Here is a 5246-nt window from a genome sequence, read left to right on the forward strand (position 1 = left end):
CCCGCCGCCAACGAACGGAAGCAGCCCGCCGCGGCCGGCCACCCACCGCTCCACACCAAAACACTGACCAGACCTTCACCTGAGTCTGGCCCGGGTTAGCCGAGAAGCCATTTCAAAACCCGTCAGGCTCAGGCGCATGCGCAGAGTGCTCAACACCCCCCACCCCCACCCCCCGCGCCTCCACGCCGCGCCGACTCCCGGCTCCGAGAGGAACGGGCCCGTGCGCGAGGGACGTTCGGCGTGCGCGCTCCCCCGCGGGCGCGCTCACTAGGCAGCGCGAGCGAGAGCGCGCCCCAGCCGGGTTACCTGGGCTGCGCTGAACCGGGAGCTGTGGCCCTCGCTCGCCGCTCTGGGGGCCAAGGCCCGTCCTTCCTGGGGAGCGAGAGAGCGCGAGCGGCAGTCACGTGGTCCGGCCGGCGTCGCCGCCATCTTGTGGTCGTCCGTCTTCTATTCTTGTGCTGTTTGCTTGGAAGAATTTCGTGGTTGGGGGCTGGCGAGATGGCTCAGTGGTTAGGAGCACCGACTGCTCTTCCTGAGGTCCTGAGTTCAAATACCAGTCAACCATAGTAGGGTGGCTCACAACCATCCACAACGAAATCGGATGTCCTCGTCTGGAGTGTCTGAAGACAGCTACGGTGTACTTATATATAATAAATAAATCTCTTAAAAAAAAAAAAAAAACTTAGTTGTTAGCGGGCAGTGGTGGCGCACTCCCTTTAATCTCAGCACTCAGGAGGCAGAGACAGGTGGATTTCTTAGTTCGAGGCCAGCCTGGTCTACAGAGTGAGTGCCAGGACGGCCAGGGCGACACAGGGAAACCCTATCTGGAAAAACCGAAAAAAATAAAAAAAAACTTACTTGTTTGTGAAATGGAGCTATAATTAACATAACGATCAACATTAAAATATATACTCAAATACTTCCATATCGTGGGTATATGTTTAACATATGCAGCCCTGACAGGATTCGAACTTCTGAGCTGGAAGAAATCCTCCTGCCTCAGCCTTTATACTGCCTGAGACAGGCACAAACTACAAGGCCAGGCAGGTTGTAAAGAAAAAAAATTTTTTTATATTCTTTTCATTTTTAGAGGGTTTTTACCTGCGTGTATTTATGCACACAAGTGTGGGCTTGGGTCACCTGGAGATGAGAAGACCACAGATCCCCCAAAACTTGAGTTCCTGACCGGTGTTGAAAGACCCCAGTTCCGGGGAGACCCTTGCTCAAGTCACGGGATGAACTGTCGCCTCAATAACTCGAGAGAAACCGTTCTTGATGCAAAATGCATAAGGTTTAATCCAATATCAGCATGCCGAGGCCGAGCTCATAACCCACACGGGGGCAGAGGAGTTGCAGTTAGGAGTTTTTTTAAAGGAAAAAAAAACACAAAGAAAGGGGAAACTGAGTAAACATCTTAAAAGTGGGGATTATGTACTACAGCTCATCTCTTACGGAAGGGTTACAGGCTTATCTTTGGCAAACATTCTTGGTGGAGAAGCTAAGAAAATATCATAAGAGCTAGGATAATGTATTACAGCTCATCTGCTACTGAAGAGTTACAAGCTATCTTAGGCAAACATTTTTAGTCCCTTACCCAGTGAATCAGGTGCCAGGGTGGGTTAAGATGAGCCAATTTTAGTGTTGTTCTCAGGCTGGAGGCAAAAGAACAAGAAAAGCCTTGCTTTGTTTAACAGAGGACTTCATGCGGGGCTTTGCTTCTAGGGGTCTAAGGAAACAAATTGAGTTGGGGGGTCTTACAGTGCGATAATCAATCCCAGGTCCTGATAACAGAGATTAGTGCTTTTAATCACAGTGCCCTCTCCTCAGCATTAAGGCTGGGAAGTTTAAAAGTGTACAATTGAATGGATTTTAATACACGACAAAATGCCATCATCACCCCTAGGATTTGAAGACCCTACTGAAAAGAAACAGCTGGGGGAGTTGGGGGTCAAGAGGGGATGGAAAGGTTGGGGGTGGGGGGAGTGCACACCTCTAGTCCCTGCACTCAAGAGGAAGAGGCAGACATAGGACAGCCAGGGCTACACAGATAAACCCTGTCTCAAAGAATGAGAGAGAGACAGAAGACAGACAAAGCTATTAAGTCATTCTCTAATTTTGCCCTACACCTGCTGGTGACAGCTATTCATTCTCAGTATGAAATAGCTTATGCTAGGAATCCCACATAAGATTAGATGAGTCAAGCCGGGTGTGGTGGTGCATGCCTTTAATTCCAGCACTGGGGAGGCAGAGGCAGGTGGATTTCTGAGTTCGAGGCCAGCCTGGTCTACCAGGGCTATACAGGGAAACCTTGTCTCAAAAAACCAAAAAAAAAAAAAAAAAAAGAGTAGGTGAGCCAATGAGCCAAGCATGATCATGTGGAGACCTGTAATCTAACACTTGAGAGGTAGAGGTAGGGAGGATCAGGAGTTCAAGGACAGCCTGGACTATGTAACACCATATCGCACCAAAACCAATAGGATAAAGTAAATAGCTTTTTGGGTGGTTCCTTGTATCTTTTCCCTTAAATTCTAAGAGCACAGGATCATATAGGTACAGGTCCTTTAATGTTTTTCAAGCATCCAGGGGCCCTTCCCTACTTAAGTAAAACTTACAGAAGTTTGGTAAAATGTAACTTTTTTTTCCTTACTAATTCTGTCCAGCCTTCAAACTATTAAAATATAACTGTCATCACACTATAGTAACTTATAGAAATTCCAAACATCTTGTGCCTGGTGTCCCGGAAATAAAAGGGAGAAAGTGAGTATACTAAAATCTGAGATATGTGGCACACGCCTTTAATCCCAGCACTCGGGAGGCAGAGACAGGCAAATTTCTGAGTTGGAGGCCAGCCTGGTCTACAGAGTGAGTTCCAGGACAGCCAGGGCTATACAGAGAAACCCTGTCTCAAACAAACAAATAAATAAATAAATAAATAAATAAAATCTGAGATACCTTATCCAAAAACAAGTTCTGGGGGCTGGAAAGATGGATCAATGGTTAAGAGGTCCTGAGTTCGCCAGGCGTGGTGGCACACACCTTTAATCCCAGCACTCAGGAGGCAGAGGCAGGCGGGATTCTGAGTTCGAGGCCAGCCAGGTTTTCAAAGTGAGTTCCAGGACAGCCAGGGCTACAAGGAGAAGCCCTGTCTCGAAAAACAAAACAAAACAAATCAAAACAGATCCTGAGTTCAATTCCCAACAACACATGGTGGCTCACAACCATCTGTAATGGGATGTGATGCCCTCTTCTGGTGTGTCTGGAGTTAGCTACAGTGTACTCATCTACATAAAAAAATAAATAAATATTTCTTTTTAAAAAAAGTTCTGAAGTGCTGGAGACATGGCTCAGTGGTTAAGAGCACTGACTGCTCTTCTGGAGGTGCCAAGTTCAAATCCCAGCAACCACATGGTTTCTCACAACCATTCATAATGAGATCTGATGCCCTCTTCTGGTGTGTCTGAGGACAGCTACAGTGTACTTACCTATAATTAAATAAATAAATCTTAAAAAAAATTCTAAAAGAAACCGCAGGCAGCACTTGATGTTCTTCCATAAATCTGGAGCTCATCTCAGCATTTCCATCAGCGCCATACAACTACACAGAACCCTGAGGCCTATCCCAGGCTCCTGGGGTACTGCGCACATGTGACACATATTCACACAAACATATACACATATACATACACATAAATAGAAATGAAATCTCGGGGGTGATGTAAAGACTCGGAAGTTAAGAGTCCTGTGAGGTCGACAGGCAGTGGTGGCGCACGCCTTTAATCCCAGCACTTGGGAGGCAGAGGCAGGCGGATCTCTGAGTTGGAGGCCAGCCTGGTCCACAAAGTGAGTTCCAGGACAGCCAGGGCTACACAGTGAGTACTGTGAAGTCTTCCAGAGGATGTGACTTCTAATCACAGCACATACAGGGTGGCCAAAAACTTCAGTAATTCTGTTCTATGGGATATAGTTCCTCTCTTCTGACCTCTATGGTTGTCCATAGGTGTGGGTTATGCACAGACATATATGCACTAGAAGCAACTCTATTCGCAATAAACTTCTGAAAAATAAAAAATAAAATATTTTCTAAAGTCAATAAAAAGTCAGGCATGGCCGGGCGTGGTGGTGCACACCTTTAATTCCAGCACTTGGGAGGCAGAGGCAGGTGGATTTCTAAGTTCGAGGCCAGCCTGGTCTACAAAGTGAGTTCCAGGACAGCCAGGGCTATACAGAGAAACCCTGTCTTGAAAAACCAAAAAAAAAAAAGTCAAGCATGGTGACTGCTTTAACACCCTCAATTCCAGCATGAGCGAAACAGAAGCAGACTGATCTCTGTGAGTTCGAGGCTAGCATGGTCAACACAGTGAATTACAGGAGAGCCAGAGCTAAGAAAAGAGGCATTGTCTTTAGAATTTTTTGTTGTTGTTTTGTTTTATTTTGTTTTTCAAGACAGGGTTTCTCTGTGTAGCCCTGGCTGTCCTGGAACTCACTCTGTAGACCAGGCTGGCCTCAAACTCAGAAAATCTGCCTGAGTCTGCCAGAATTTCTTTTTTTATGTTTACAATATAAACAAACAGGCTGGAGAGATGGTTCAGTGGTTAAGAGCACTGAATGTTCTTCTGGAGGTCCTGAGGTCAAATCCCAGCAACCACATGGTGGCTCACAACCATCTGTAATATGATTGGATGCCCTCTTCTGGTGTGTCTGAAGACAGCTACAGTGTACTTACGTATAATAAATAAATAAATAGTTTTTTTAAAATATAAACAAACATACCACCCTTTATTTAGTCACCTGACCTTTTAACTTTTACTTTTATGCTTTTATGAACAATCCTGAAGGAAGCCAGATAGTCAGCGTCAAGTTTTCTCTTTTATTTAAGAATTGCTTTTAACTGGGCTGGAGGGACGGCTCAGTTCCAGACTGCCTGCTCTTCCAGAGGCCCTGAGTTCAATTTTCCAGCAACCACTGGTGTGTCTGAAGAGTGTGACAGTGTACACGCATACATTACATAAATAAATAGATAAATAAATAAATACCTCTTTTTAAAAAAAAAAATAAAAAGAATTGCTTTTAGCAAAAGGCAATTAGACAAGAGAATCTCCCTAGGCTTCCAACCGACACTCTCTCCCCTCTTGGCAGAATATGAATTGTCTTCTATAAGAGTTGACCATACATTCTCACCAGGTAATAGACTGCACACAAAGACACTAGACAAAAATATTTTTGGCCATGATTGCCTTTGTTTTATT

At 45.3% G+C, this 5246-nt stretch overlaps 1 protein-coding gene across 4 annotated transcripts in view; it reads right to left on the bottom strand.

Moving 5' to 3' along the window:
* The window catches only part of Ccar1 (cell division cycle and apoptosis regulator 1), a 48490-nt gene extending 48247 nt beyond the window's left edge, over window positions 1-243 (bottom strand). The window contains exon 1 of one of the 4 annotated variants that reach the window (XM_029542196.1): window positions 69-158. The gene's annotated coding sequence lies outside the window, so the exon portion shown is untranslated. Of the gene's footprint in view, window positions 1-46 lie in introns of all 4 variants that reach the window. The other 3 variants (XM_029542198.1, XM_029542197.1, XM_021204390.1) reach the window with 3 other exon arrangements.
* Window positions 244-5246: the final 5003 nt, after the last annotated feature.

This window comes from Mus pahari, chromosome 9 (genome assembly GCF_900095145.1).
Source record: "Mus pahari chromosome 9, PAHARI_EIJ_v1.1, whole genome shotgun sequence".
Lineage (NCBI taxonomy): Eukaryota > Metazoa > Chordata > Mammalia > Rodentia > Muridae > Mus > Mus pahari.